General features: G+C 43.1%; 1 long non-coding RNA gene across 1 annotated transcript; it reads left to right on the top strand.

Annotated features, from left to right (window-relative positions):
* Positions 1-5,271: 5,271 nt before the first annotated feature.
* On the top strand, positions 5,272-9,452 carry LOC121609720. The gene is made up of 3 exons (XR_006007007.1): positions 5,272-5,409; positions 8,455-8,575; positions 8,888-9,452. It is a non-coding gene; the product is annotated as an uncharacterized LOC121609720 (long non-coding RNA).
* Positions 9,453-15,933: the final 6,481 nt, after the last annotated feature.

Below are 15,933 nucleotides of genomic sequence, written 5' to 3'. Positions count from 1 at the left end.
CACAGAACTAAGTAGGTGTTATGCTGTGCCCTCTCTTCAGCATACTGCATTTTATATTTCCCTGCTCAGTTGTTATTTTAACCTGGCAAAGGCAACAGAGGGCAAACTCCCAAAAGATTATTTGCGTGTCGAGCTGTCAAAAAAATCTGCATATCCTGCCATTGATTTCCATTTTCTTTGTTCTTAACTGGAGTTTGTATTCCTCGCTGGCTCTTGCAGTGTTTTGATTATTCCCTCGGCCCCCAGAGTATTCAGCAAGACTCCCTTTTTAAATGGAGTTGGTTTCACTTCTGCATTATTGAAATGAAACACTTTCACCGGAGATGGGAGTCAAACAGAGAGCAATCACTGCTTAAAAAAAAGAGACACATCTTGATTGGTGAAGGAGAGTGTGAGAGACAGAGGGAGAGAACAAATAACAGCTAAAACGAAATATGTGGAGTTTTGGGTTAGACGCAGCTTTAGATTTGTGGAGCGCTCATGAAAGAATCATGAATATCTCCATGCCTTAACATGCCCAATTCAAACCTGAATGTCATAAAAGAGGTTTATTATTCACTTTAGAGGGTCAGGGGATACACAGTTTAAAGTCTAATTGTTCGGTCTTATGAATATGTAATGCAGAATGCAGACTATACTTTCTTGTACTCTCATGTGAAAATAGCAGAAGCCCAGTGTACTGTGAAAACCTTTCTAGTCAACTGCTGTTGATTTAATAAGCTAATAAAGCAAGTTGTAGAAATAAAAAAAAATAAAGAAAGAAATTAGTAAACTTTGGTTCTGATGTGATGTATTTTTGAGTGAGTGAGTAAAATCCATATCTTTATCCCACTCGTGTTTCTGAAAGTGAGATAAAGTTTCTCCAAAGTAAAGTTTAAATCAAACGCAGCTCCATGCTCTCAGTAAAGTCCTTTTCACCCCAAACACAAGAGGGCAGTAGTGCTCTTTCATGAAGGTAACCTTAATCACAATATTGCCCACATAGTGCATGCCAAAATGCCATGCATTTTATAACGTCGCATGTTGTGTTTCCAGATGCTAGGCTACAATGCACTGAGTTGGTGCATGTTTTCTCTTCATGCGGGGAGAGGTCAACCAGAAACTTTTTACTTAAATAATGTTCATTTCTCATGTTTTCTGTGCGCAAATTTCATGACCTGTGATCCCGGCAGCCAAAATAAAGCACCTGCAGTAGTTATCCCACTTACAGTTAATAGGCTTGAAATTGGCAGGCTGCATTGCTTTTTCCTGTTTACATCTGCCACCACTCCTTGACACAGGGAAACAATAAAGGAAGCAGTTGCCACAAGCATTTTTCTTTCTTTCCCTTTTTTCACCGATCTCAGGTTTCTTCTCGACTTTTAGTCCACCCTCTTGAGTGTCCTGCTACAGCCTCTGCTCTTCCATCCTCCCTAACCATATCAGAATATGTAAATCAGCCTTGCGGTTGCCACGGTGAGTCGGGTGTCAGCGTAGAAAGGTGGCGTCGTGTGGTGTGGGTGGATATTGAGGCAGGATGTGGTACGGGGGCCTAGTGTCAGCAATGTCAGGTTGAGCTTCCTGAGGCCTAATCACTTCAGTGTGGGGGCTCAGAGGAGATTGGGTTCTCCTCTGTTCTGCTCTGCAGGGCTGCAGCTCCATAGCCTCAACCTTGTAGCGCAGCCCTCACCTTACCTCGTTTGGTTCCTGACAACACGCAAGTAATCACAGGCGAGGTAAAGCCCCGTGCCCCCACCCACTTCTCAAGCTTTGAGGCCATAAATATTAAAGATTGGCTATAAGTAGTAAGAGGATGGGGAGGGGATCAGAGGAGGGAGAGAAAGATGTTAGGGAGTGGAAGGGGAAAGAAGGACACGGGGATGAAGGGAGGGGTGTGGGGCCCGGGTGATTTCACAGTCTAACTATTATAACCTGAGGAAAGGAAATCTAGACTGCTGGGATGCATAAGTGGAGCACAGGAGGCAGACAGAAGAGGAGAGGGAGAGAAAAAGAGCAGGAAATGTAAAGAAAATGGACTGAACGAAGGAGGCAAAGAGAGGTAAAGAGAGCAGTTGTCCCCCCTACACACACACACACCATGATGTGAAACGCGTCAATCAAACAAAGAGGAAAAACACAGCTGGAACGAGAGCGGGAAAGATAGGACCAAAATGACTGGGAGAGAGTCTGAGCACAGCTCTGAGCAGTGTGGCATGCAGGGAAGTAGGTTGGATCTTGAGAGAAAATGGATGGCTGGAAGGCAGGTACACAGCTAGAGGAGTTGGTGAAGTGGTGTTGGCTTGATATGAAACCGAGACTCAAAGTATGAAGTCCTTGAGCCTCTGCTGGCTCGGCTGGCTCCCACACTGTTGTTTTGCTTTCATTTATGGCTCAAAACGACAACTTGGAAAGACCTAAGACAGTCTCACAGCCCCTGTATGATCTCCCACACTGAAAACCGTATAGCAGCGGCTTACTGCATTTCCTTCCTCCTCGTTTTCTCTGCTTTAATGACACATTTAGGCTGTAACAAGAACTTGTTACTTAAAGGGTTGTACTTTTGCTCATGTGGAGGGAGGAAAGGGGGGGATGAGCTGGGAGGTAAGAGAGGGAAGTGTTTCCTTTCCACCTAACTTCTGACAACCAAAGCTGCTGCTTTTGTGATACAGCCGTCTCTATCATACCGCTGCAGAGCGGAGGGAATCTCAACCAGCCAACCAACCAGTCCTGAGCACAGCACACCGGGGGCCACATCACGTCCAGCTTTCAGTTTGGTCATAGGCATTTAAATCTCTGCGTCCAGCCTGTCTGTCGAACCAGTGTCACATCTAAACCTCTGGATGTCAAACTTTGCCTCACCCTCCGCCTCTCCTCTGGCTCCCCAGGTGAGGCAGCTCTTGAAGGCCGTGTGGAGACGTGAGCGAGGGTCAAAAGGTCATGGGGATGAAGGCCATCCTAATTGTTCCAGTATGCTAAAAGATGTCATGTTGTATCAACAGCAAGCTCGGATTTCACTCAGGTCAGACAATAGTGGGCAGGATGAGAACAGCTGAGAACATCTCTCATATGAGCAGACATAGAACAGGGACTTTTACCAGAATTTAAATAAGAATAAACCATTTTTGGTAGTTTTTGTAGTCATTTGACATATAAAAGCATAACATTAATAATTGCATTAGAGCTTTTAGAGAGAGCTAAGAGATAAACAAAGAGAATTTTCCTCAAGTGGAACAACTCTTTGGTGGCGTGTCTTTGTTTACCCACTGTTAAATCAATGCATTATCTTAAAGCTTCCTGTACAGTGGTTTTCACAGTTGTTGCCATTACATAACCTGCATGTGGTGCAGACACAAGAAGTGAAACAAGGCTGCAGGGGAAACTGGCTGATGTGAACTCAGCGGGGAAGCAGCCATCAATCGTCCTAAACTGAAGCCCTTCGCTGTGGCAGGGAACCATGGATCTGCTGTTCGACAGAGAATTCCAAAGCTGGGGATGGAGAAAAACCGGGGGAAAAACATCCAGTTGTAAATAAAAGCTCCAGACGAGGAGCTAAAAATATGCACTTTTAAACTCCGCTCTGTCCCCTGTGTCATAGATTCTTCCTTAACATTCCCAACATGCAAAGCTTAACTTACACGCTACAGCTGCACTCAAGGCACTTTTCTAAACCATTTCAATTAGCAATGGGAATTGTGTGTGTGTGTGTGTGTGTTCCTTTATTAATAGCATTATTAGCTTTCATTTTACTGATTTATTAATTGAATCAAAAACAGCTTCCAGTCAGGTTGTGGCATAGTTTCGTATATTTAATGTTTCGGTTGCGTGTTCTTGTTTTTATTCTGGTTTGTAGTTATTATTACAAAATCAGGGGGACAATCACAAAATCCAAATCCCTTTCTTATGATTGGATGGCTCCACATTTCTGCACCCGTCTGCCTAATTCTTCTTTGAACAGCACAGCATCATTGCAACACACATTTGATGAACAGGTCTGTTGATTACTAGACACACAGTATTTTATGTGTGACCTCGTCGGCAGGCTAAATGCTGACATTGTATGTCACAAATCATGAACTTTATGCATAAGTTTATGCTCAAACTTTACTTTTCGAGACCAAGATGTGAATTTAGTCAACCTAAAACTGACGAAGAATAAGGACGAAGGACAAAGTTTAATTAAAAACTGACATGGAGTAAATCTGAAAACAGCTGACAAAAGTAAGGTTTTTAGTTGTCATGAATTGTAAGTGTTATTTCTATGATTTGACTAACAATAAATGTGATGGACTTAAAGAATACATTACATTTACATTTGTAGAAAGTCGTGCAAAGTGCTTAAAAGGGGCTTTTGTCACATACTCCAATGACGTGTGACAGTGAAGACAAATATCTCTGTTGCAAACTGTGCAATGGATAAGAATATTACAACAGCACTCCCACTACTGCACCACTCAGCTCTTTGTTAATGTTCCTCAATCAGAAATGACATATGCTTTTGCGAGCTTTGAGTGGTATTCAGCTTTACATGGTGAAAGAAAGTTATTCATCATTGAACACGCTCTTTTGTCATTTTATGAATGGAAGCAGGACTTTGGAAGTCTGTTCTGGCTTCTCCACGAAAAAAAAAAAAAAAGAAAAGCTGATTGTAGTTGAAGTTTGTAGTTTCTTTTATAAAGCGTCGGGATTCTGCCACTCAGTTCCACTCATCAGCTTACTGTGGATATAATGAGAGACAAAGCAAAACATCTTAGATGACTGTATCTAAACCGGCGGCTGTGGAACAAACGCCCTCACTTTAGGAAAGAAAAACGAAGAAGGCGGACAAATGCCAAAAGAAGCTGAGCTTAAATCAATGCAATTTCCTCCCTTCACGTCTCCGGCCAGAAGGACCTTATGGGGTTCTGCACCACTTTCACTATTCCGTAAAAAAATCTTTCTGCTTTGAGATATACTGTAAATCACGTCGCACATGGGGCTAGTAAGAGAGAGGGAGGGCTGTGGAAGGGCATATATTTGTCTTTCTGCCAGTACGCGTCTGCTTATGTTTTTCTTAGATCAAGACACAGGCCTAAAAATCTCATGCAGTTCCTTCACTTCAGGAAGCACTTTCATAACTTCAAATATAATAATTTCCTTTTTGGAAGGACGCCGAGGATCATCCATGTGTATGTGGCTTTCATTTATCTGCTCTCTTCCCCCGAAAGAAAAGGATTGGAGAAAAAAAGGGGGAGCTCACAGACAGTAAATGGTTGGACCTCTGGCCTCTGATCCTAAATGGGTTTCGATAGGTGTGGTGAATTCAGTTTCGGCTCAGGGATTATGATTTACCGCCTCTCTGGTTTGGCTCCAAGAAAGCAGCGCTCACATCCTCTGCCTATTTTCCTATTTTGTTTTGCTTTCCCTTGATGGCAGCAGCACTGAATGTAAAAGGTAAGCAGGGGGGGGGATGTCACCTTCCTCCGACATATGGTGCTACAAAGAGGAAAGACTGAGGTTAGATGACATTGACAATTGAAGTGTATTGATGAGAATATGAGAGATTTATTTTAACAGACATGAGCAACTTACTGAGGAACATTCATATGCTGCGATACTCAAACAAAGAAAAGGATGAACATTGAAGTTGCTTATTCACAATGTCTTTTCCAGTATGTAGCACAATTAAGACTCATAAAAAGTGTGAAAGTTGAAATAAGGCTTGCAAGTGGAGCGGGTTAGTGGAGGTTTTGGTGGAAAATGGTGGTTTATTTTCGTTCAGCATAGCATGTTTGGGTGTAGTCGTGGCTGGATAATGACTTCACAGTGTAAGCAGAGCTTTTTTTGATGTTTGACATTTAAACATGTTGATGCTACCTTCAGCTAAATCTGTTTTCCTGCCAAATTTGCATGAGGCACCTTTGCCTATTGGCAACGTTTTCTGCTCACACTGCTCCCGACATCAGGCCCTGCCAGAGGAATGGGCTACCAGCATGTGATGATAATGATGTACTTGCAAGGTTTGCACTGTCGTTGCCAAAACCGTGACACTTCCTCTATCGTTTGAAAGCAGTGCTAATATAGCAGCTCACAGGGTCATCGGTTTAATTCTACCAGAGTGAAATGTGTGAGACAAGAGAGAGGGTCTGTATTATAATGATGCGTGATAGTCAGTCCATGGGTGTTGAAGCCATTAGAACCATCCATCCAATATTTCATTGCTAATGATCTGATTTCCCTTGTTAAGAGGTTTCAGTTTGCCAAATATTGACGTACATCCAACATTTATTGGGATCTAAATGCGACACGCTGTATGCATAACTGTGACCGATCCCCTCTTGATCCAACCACCATGGATGACGCTTTCATTTACAATGTTTACTTGCTGTGGTCCCCCATACTCTACCCCCAAATTTGTGGCTTCCTCCCCTGCTCTCTACAGCTGACCAACTGTTTATGTAGCTCTGAACCACTGAGGACAGCCCGTGAGGGTGGTTTGATTTTCATGTGGTACTTGGCGAAGGTCTGATGCTGTTTGACAATAATGGAAGAGGAGTGATATAATTTGTCCCGAGGCAGCAGATTTGGGGATAGAGACATTACGTCATGGCAGCGGAGAGTAGTGGCGAAGCAGAAGAGTCATTAGAGAGTCGTGCTGGTGAGGAGGGAGCTGCGGCCCGCAAATGTGCTAACATTTGCTTTTAGTGCTCACAGTTTATTCGGTATTGGACACCTGAAATCTCCCGGAGACGAGATATGGAAGAAGCTGGGTGGCTATTGGAGCGTTATTCATAGGTGTGATGAAGCAGGAACACAAAGGACAATTGCAAGGATGGAATACGGAAGTTCACTCATGTCCGTGAAGCCTTTAATTGTGTCCGTTAGATTAAAAAATGTGAGTGAACATGAAGAGTGGAGTGTTTGAAGACAAACCATTCAGGCGGCACAAAGTTTACTGGAAAAGTTGCGAGATTCTCGTGACATCTGAGGGGTACTTAACACCACCTGCAGTCCTACACTGTGTTCAGGCGATTCAAAAGGTGTGATTTCATATATAGCACACACATGCCATATGTTGCTGCCATGAACTGAGCTACCTTTGTTTGCCAGCTACAGCAGTAGCTTATATGTGTCACATGACATATAAATAATGAAAGGAGAAAACACCACTGAGAGAAAGTCTGCCAGATGTTTATTGCAGTGTGAAAACTCACTAGAGTGATCTGGCTTAACGAGCAAATGTTCTACGATGGTATCAGTTGAAAAAAACCCAGGTTCAGGATCCTTAAAAAAAACACTTTACCTTGAGAATGTGTTCAATCCAGTGCTGGCAGAGCTGTACAACTGACGGGGTTGTAAACTCAGTGGATATATGTGGCTTGCCTGGCTGGACAGAGGGGCAGGGAGAACAGGGCGAGGCTGCAGTGAGGTGGAGGGCTACGATTGTGAAAGTGTTTGTGCGCACATGTGTACAGGGTGTGAAAGAGGTACACCGCAGTGTGTTTGTGTACATGTGCCTGATTAACGTCTGACTGTAAATCAGACTGGGGGCGGAAAGGGCGATGGCAGCTCTTGTAGCCACACTACACATCTGAGCTCAGCAGCTGCCACACACAGTAACGGACAGCCGCGCACGCACGAGTTCAGAATGTTTTGATGTACATGTTATTTTATGCCATTATAGTGCTTAACATTCTTTGTGGACAATGTTCAACAATCACACAATGAGAAATTCCACTCTGAAGGACGCACACATGCCTCATGCCAGTGGAATTTCGGCACGGCCACATGACACATTGATTTAAAGGTGCCTGTAGGAGAGCACATAAACAAAGTTATGTTTTTGTTCAGTCACAATATCCTCGAGGTCTAATGCCTCCCCTTCCTCACAGAACAGTATTCTAAATCCAGAATTGTCTAAGTTCAAGTTTACTAGCGTGTAGATTTCTTCTTCTCTGTCTTTGTTGGCACAGAGCATCATATCTTGGCATGTTACTGCCACCTGTAGATCAGTGGAAGAGCGTGACGCAGGACGGGACTGGAATTCACAAACATCTCCGTCGTTTCTTCTTCTTACTTGGTTTTATTCCCCCTCTGTATTATTAAAAAAAATCATAGCTGCTGACAGCCCAGATGTGTTCTGAGGGTCATGGAAAATCATTAATCAGTAAAACTGGAGGGTTAGGGCATGCAACAAAAGCTAAACTGCACTACTTCATCACAATATAAGCCCTGAAATGCATTTAAAAAAGTATTTAAGTTGAAACTTAAATTTTTCAATATATTGGAATTAAGAATAGATGTCATGAAACTGCACAAGAGTGAAATCAGAGAGGAAAACTGTTGCTTTGAGTTGTGTCTCAAACCATGCTGGCTTTGTGTCTACTTCTGGCAGAGCAAAGCTTTGATAGTCCCATACTCATTTTTCTCTTCGACATTTTTTTTTTTTTTTTTTCATTTTCATCCCAATTGCTTCCCCTCCCCGTCCTATTGTTCCAGCGACGTGGCATGAACACAGCTTCCTGGATTCCCACTCAGCGAGGCGAAGGACAGCACTCCAGCTCCCTGCCAAGACACCTTATCTGCGCCTGGCAGCCTGCAGACAGGATGGAGGGGTGAGGTGAGGTGGGGTCGGGGTGTAGAGAGGGCTGGAGAGGGTAAAGGCTACAGGATGGGAAAACACACACACAAAAGGGGCTTGGTGAAGGAGGATGTATAGATGAAGAATTGTTGAAGCACTTCAGGACAGGAGGTGTTTTGTTTTATTGTCCTTTTCAATATATTTTGAAAAATATGAAGTACTCCATCAGACTAGGTCAGGAGTCCTGGACTTGTTTTCATCCCTGGTGTTTACATGGTCTGCTACGTCAAGTAGCATACAATTACAGAAGTTAAACCTCTAGAAATCACATTTTATGTTGATCTATCGCAGTCCTTGGGAAGATGAATAGACGCTTCTTCTGGATCAACATGTATTGACAAAATGGCAAAGAGGATTGGATGTGAGAACGGACTGAGGGTCGACAGGATGGCCTGAGGGGTACGCGGCCAAAAGGCGGCAGTCTATTCTTTGACCGTGACAGTACTGTAAGTATTTGGCTGTCAAAATGTCCTCAGGGCTCTGCATTGTTTCCACTTTCTTTGACGAACGAATGAAAACCCTTCCTCCGTCAGCAGTGGTGGACAGATCTAAGGGCATCATTCCTCCGTTTTATTATAGTTTTGTCCATTTCAAGGCCACATGGCTGCCAACTGGTGACTTTTAAAAGGCAAATGTCTAATTAAAGGCACAAAAACAAGGTCTTGTTTGGCAGGGGGATGATTCACTGGTTCTCTCTGTTTGAAACTGATAAGGGTGATTTATTTGACTTTCCAATTCTCTGCTGATGTCTTTCTGTTGTTTGTTTTGGTTTGTTTTGGCACTGAAGCATAACTTGACATTAAATTGATTTTTAGGTGCGAACAAGATTGAAAGTTCACAGTTTTGCTCCAGCTCAAACTTCGCATTGATTAGTTGTTTGTGTGTGTTTTCTGTGCGTTGTACAGGAGGAGAGGTCTCTTGGAAAGAAAGGGTTATGGGGAGGATTTCTTTCCTGTGGTTTTGGGGGACAAAAAGTCAAAATGACAAAAAGCTGGCACAGCTTGAGTCAGAATCAGCTGTAGCCTGCAGCCTCCTGAGCCCCTGGGTTTAGGCTCAACGATGAAGTATGGGAGCTGTCTATAGGTTGGAGGCTTAAATGTGCCATGTGTTTATGAATTTTTCAGAGTTCTCAGCAGACTAAAAACCGGGCCCCAGCTTCCTGCTTCAAATGAAATGAGATTTTAATTTCCATGTTGCAAAATGTTGATTTCATAAATTCTATTTGCTAGACCATCTTAAACTATCTGAAATTACCTGATATGCCTCACTAAATTACCAATTTTGGTTTAGCTTTGTTCTGTTGTGCAGAGTGATTCCTGGCATACTTTCCTATAACATCAGAATAAATTATTTCCTGCAAGGCACTCCCTCGCTTATTGCTCTCTATTGAAACACATATACATATGTAATGAAACATTGCTGTTTGGGGACACAAGGTCTTTTAGCAGACTGCACAAATGGAAAATTGTGACACTCATTTTGCATGTCAAGTTTGTGAAATTGAAAATATTTTAAAGTAATGAATAGATAAAAGTCATGAAAAAACATTTGAAATGCCTCATTTAGGGTGAAACTAATTGAATCAACACAGATAGAAAACGTGAACATGGCTGTACCAGCCAGCATATCATTCTCACTCATTCATTTACAAAAGATAGTGGATGCTGGATTCAGTTCTGACTGCGAGCATGATGCATGTTTTCTCTTTCTCCCATCTGCTGTACAGTATACAGCTGTGATACGCTCTGACTGAGTGTACTACTCTACATATGAGAGAGGCCTTCAGTATCCCCATCACATGGCATATCAAGTCTGACACAAATCCCTTATGATCACCTTCCCACACTGACATGGACCACATCCTCGGGAAATGTTTTAATAATAATAAAAATGAAAATGAAACAATCTGAGTACCATTTTTTTTTTTTTTTTTTTTCCTTGGAAAGAGACGAAAGGTAGGCGAACAATGAGAGCTTGTCTACCAGTGAATCTGGGACACTTGGAACCAATTAAAGCTGAACAGAATTGAACTTTTATTCTGAAAAGCCACCTGGACATTAGGAAGGTGTGTCAAGCTTTCAGGAGTTAATATTTTGAATCACAACATACATTCAAAATGCATTAACTACATTTATATCATAATGGTCAAGAGTCACAATTACTGAGGTGACTACAATAAAGCAAACACAGTGGCTCAAAGTGTCTTTGTGTATATGCACATATGTGTGTATGTTAAACAGAGGCAGAGAGAAAAACAGAGAGTGTGAGAGGAGAGAAATTTAACAGGTTTTATAATCATTACACTGCAGATTGCCATGGTTAGCGCTCAGCCCTCAAATCCTGCAGGTTTCGCACCATCTGGAGTGCGAGCGCGCTGCAACATCTCTCATTGTGGAGTGTGAATCCCGGGGAATGACGACTACCGACCGCAACTGTGCACCATACTTGCAGTGGCATGCAGCTCCCACATATGTGCACTAGATGTCAGTCAAGCTCCTTAAATGTTGTGCATATGGAGGAAAGTGGACTATGAGGATGAGTAGAAAAATGAAATGGATGCACATCATTGGGGACATTTGGGTAACAGTATTCCCTCTTTCGCTTGGGCTGTCTTTGATGTGATATGCAGATGGAGCTATGCATGGAGAGGTATGCTGCCAGCACGTTCATGTTGGATCACTTCAGCAGATGCTGCTTACATTCCATCCCTCACACTTCTCTGTCATTCTCTGTCTCAGCCAGATCATAGTATTTGCGTTATGTTTCACAAAACAATATCAACTGCAATGCTCAAATAGGAAACATAGGTGTGATGTTAGTTTGAACAGAATTTTGTAATCTGTAAGAAAGGAGCCATGTGGGAGAAGGAAGGACTGTAGACACGGCAACAAACATGCCGTATTCATAGATCATCATATATCACCAGTGTGTGTTTGTGTCTGTCATGCAGGGAGTGTGTGAGACTGGAGATCAGAGAGGTTGCTTGTTAATGCTTCTGGGCCTTAAAGTTGCTAATAAATAAATTAAAAACCCTGCAAATTAAATTCAGGCTAAAAATGAGATTTGACCATAATGCCGCTATTAAACAAGATGGTTTAAAGTTTGTCTAATTTCCTGGATTATGCAAAACCTTCAAATTGATCTTAAAATTAGTGGATGCATAACACAGACAAAAATGACAGGAAGTCTTCCTGTATCAGCTACCCCGTTTCAACAGTGGTTGTCTTCAATTCTTCTTTTGAATAAAAATAATTTTAAAAAATGTTTAAAAAAAGAAAGAAAATGCTTCCTTATCAGACAGGATGTGTTAAAGATCAGATAATATTTGGTGTGATAGACGGGGTCACAGCTTCTTCCCTGATACATCCTTCCTTCCTTCCTTCCTCTTTTCTTTCCTTCCTTCCTTCCTAACCTTCCTTCCTTCCTTCCTGCCTCTCACACTCTCTCTTACCCTCTCCCTCTCTCTCTCAGTGGGACCTCGTGCAACCCTACCCAAACACTGCTCTCTTGTTTAGGGCTGGGCGAGCTCTCTGTCTGACCACTCCTTGGGCCTAATCGCCACAGAGCTCTTTTCTAAATTGCAATTACTGATAAACAGAGTTGGCTGATGGGGACAAGTGATTGTGCGGGCCATGGCGGGCAGTATCTGGCATCGGCCTAATTGTCACAAACAATCTGCCTCATTTCTTTCCCCTTGCTACCAGGGAGTGATTGCGCTGAGCACACTTGAGGGGCAAAGCATTTATGAGTCCGCTCATTTGGGACCACTTTGAAGTGTTCTCCAGTGTTTCTCAAGAAAATTTCCCTCTCCTCAACAGTCTGCGTTTTGGGATTGTCTCTAAACAGTTGTTTTAGTCTTTGGCGATAAACAGCCTCCATTTAGAGTTATTTTGATTCGTCATCGCAGATAGAGGGGTAAATATTCAGTGAGTATGATACAGAAAATGTAATGTTTGATGTTTCTTTTTCCAGGATGCTGCGGGAAAAAACGAGTCACGTTTTTATGTTTTCTACATCCAAAACCTTCTATAACCAAGACTTAAGCAACACATTGCCTCACATTACGACAGTTAATAAATGATTGCACATGTTGGAGCTGCCCAGTGAAACCGCAGCCTTCTAACACACACTACTTGCCCTCCTGGATCAGGTAAGTTCCTTGCTCAAGGGTTCATTGCCATTAGTCAAGAATTTTTCCTACTCCCAGTCTAAACCAGCAACCTTCCTGTCACAAACCTGTTTTTCAGCCCTTTATACCGCCATGATCCCCTATTTAGAGTTATATGAGTCCCACAGTTTCACAAGGCCTCACTCTGCCCAGATGTGAATTTAAACAAACGTGCAGCGTGGGACTGATATGTGGTTTTCCGAAGTCGCTACGGCTGCACGGATCCCTCAACTGGATGTAAAAGACGAGAACAAAAAAGTCAGCACGACACATCTTTCTGCATGTATTGTGTCTGCGCGTGTGAGACGCAGGTCGAGGTGATTGAAGGGAGGAAGCTACGACCTTGTCCTCATCCCTCCTGAGCCTCAACCTCAGCCAAGCCCGAACACTCCCTCAGCAGAAAGAAAGAGGAAATGACCCAACTCGAACAGGAAGTGCTGCAAGGTGACCAGTAGCAGTCTGCAGTGAGGTAGGGATGGTATGCTCTTATGGATGTGTGTGTGTGAGAGAGAGAGAGAGAGAAAGAGAGAGAGGCTTTGGTTTGTGTTGGCCTACCTCTGGTCCTGCTACACCACTGTTTTAGCAGTTTGGGGCAGGAAACAGCTGTGGAGAGGGAGGCAGAGGTAAAAGTCTGCACACAGCCGTTTGAGGGTTACAGTGCACTGCTTGCCAATATCAATCAAACTGCATGAAGCTGGGCTTTTACTGAGCTAGAAAACCACATCATGTTAGCACATTCACACAGACACATGCTCCAGCTCACTGTCAGTCATGGTGGATAATACGTGGCCACCCTGATGAAGGTGGATCTAGTGCTTAGGGATCCAGCCACGGCTCCTCTGGGTATTCTGATCTCAGTGAGTGAAAATCTGGCAAGTTTGCAAGGTTTTATGATTTGATTTATGTGCGTTTTCAAGATGAAAGTGGCCTGAACAAGCAACCAAAACATCAAGCAGATGAGGAGTAAAAGTGCAATAAAGATGAATGAAGGCCTGAGTTAAACGACGGCAGGGACGCTGGAATATTTTGAGCTCCACGGCTCTCAGCGAGGACGTGTCACTTTCTTGGTAAATTAGTCACACCCCTCGCCCAACCGGCCACATCACCACAATCAGCTGGGTGGCTTCTCTGCGGCTTTTTGCCCTAGACAGTTAACATGTCTCCCACTAATGAAAACCATAATTCTGCAAACTGATGGATCGCAGTGTGTCTGTGCATGTGAGCGTACAACTGTACAGGATGTCTGCAGGACTGGGTTTTGGGACAAAAACGGACACAGGCGCTCGCCATTGACTCCTGAAGCACAGCCTGAGGCAAATTTCATCTGTATTCCTGTGTTTTCCGAGTGATTCTACCTGCAGCTAGTCCCTGCCGAAGCGCTGACATTTTGGGTATGCAAGTCCCAAGAGCCTGTCGTCAGCTGTCAGGTAAAGGTGAAACGTGACACGATGTATCAAGCCTGTGGGCAACTCGAGCATTTCAAGATACTAAAACTGGCTCAGCTGACTTTGTCCGATATAAACTTGAGTTTGAATGATCAGATGATTTGCAGTCAGAGCTTTTTTTTCCTCTCTCTCTTCAAAGTTTTTGTTCAACTTTTCTAAGTAGAGAATTCGGACAAAATAACAGAAACATTTTAAAATGTAATACAAAGTCCAAATGCTGCTGTTGCTTTGTCTGCCAGCTGCTCTGGTTGTTTAACCCCCCCCCCTCACCGGTATCTGTACATGTCTGTATGTACAACAATTTGACTAATGGCAGAAAAGGTGAAACTCCAAACCTTTCCAAATTATGTTCAACCCAAAAGCCGGGAGACTGGGAGGCATTAGCAGGTAACAGGAGAAGCCCCCTCGGGATGAGCAGAGGGAGCTGGTGGGTATACCAGTGAAAGATGCTGTCAGCCCCCGCAACTATGACCTCCACATATTATTCCTTGTACAACTCCACATAAACTAATGCAACAAGAAAGACACCACAAAAAACAAAAGCCGAGTCCCAGGAGAGCCCCCCGCCACCCCCACCCCTTTATAAGACAGCTCATAATCCATCTCTTGTCAGATCAGTTTAAGGCGCTCATATATCAGCCCTTTCTGTCACCCTGTGCCCCCTGGCTTTGTGTTTGTAATCACTGATATGTCCAGAGAAAAGGACATTATTGCTCAATAGCTGATAACAAACAGTTAATCTGTACTGCTTTCTTAATAATCATCTGACATTAACAGCAGGCAGCTGGTAGTGGTATTTATAGAATGATCTGAGATTTTATTGTATCTGTTATCCAGCTGCTGAGAGTGCATCTGGCAAACAGCCTGCTATACCTCTGAAGCCTGAGCTCTCTCTCTCTCTCTCTCTCTCTCTCTCTCTCTCTCTCTCTCTCTCTCTCTTCATCTCCCTCTATCTTTTGTTGTCTCACAAAAGTGTTTTTATTGAATATAAAAATGGTAACAAGGTAAAGTTTGGCAGTAATTGTAGTACCTGGAGTCCAGGAGTGACAAACAACTAGCCTAGTTAATGCAGCCGGTTCAGTTTGCTGTATTACAGCGATGCTTTATTAGTGTGTAACCTTTACAGTCACATGTGCCTCTGCCCAGTCTTACTCAAGCGGATGTCGTCTATATATATACATATGACTTGCTATTTGGTTAGCAGGTCAGTTTTTTCCTCAGTGAGAACATGTTATCCTTGTATATGTCCTGTCATCAGAGCAGACACCCTAAAGGGCTATTTACAATACTCTGTGTCAAAGTTGTAAATTATACTGCCAGCTTGAGGGTTGGTTTGGAAGCACTCTCATGGCTCTCTATCACGGTTTTATGGAATACAGTTTCTTAAAGCGAAACTCCATGCAAAAGTACAATTCCCACATGTTGTAGCTGTGGTAGACAGTTTAACCTGGAATAGTGGATACGAAAAGGTCGCAGACACAGACACAAAGGAGCTGTAACTCCAATCTGAGACAGTCATCAAGTCATCCGTTACATCCTACACCGACATAATTTGACCGAACGATTACATTTTTTTTTTCTTTTGGTTCCTAGTGAAACTGCCTTCTTGCTCACTTCATCCAAACAAAGTTTGGGGTCAACCACAGCTCACCACCCCTGGATCTGGTCTGCTCTCAGTGTCTTGTTCAAAGACTTCTCTGCAGGGTGGATGTTTGTTGTCATGG

This window comes from Chelmon rostratus, chromosome 7 (genome assembly GCF_017976325.1).
Source record: "Chelmon rostratus isolate fCheRos1 chromosome 7, fCheRos1.pri, whole genome shotgun sequence".
Taxonomy (NCBI): domain Eukaryota; kingdom Metazoa; phylum Chordata; class Actinopteri; order Chaetodontiformes; family Chaetodontidae; genus Chelmon; species Chelmon rostratus.
The sequence above is the reverse complement of the archived record's forward strand: the minus strand, read 5'-3'. Positions and strand labels throughout refer to the sequence as shown.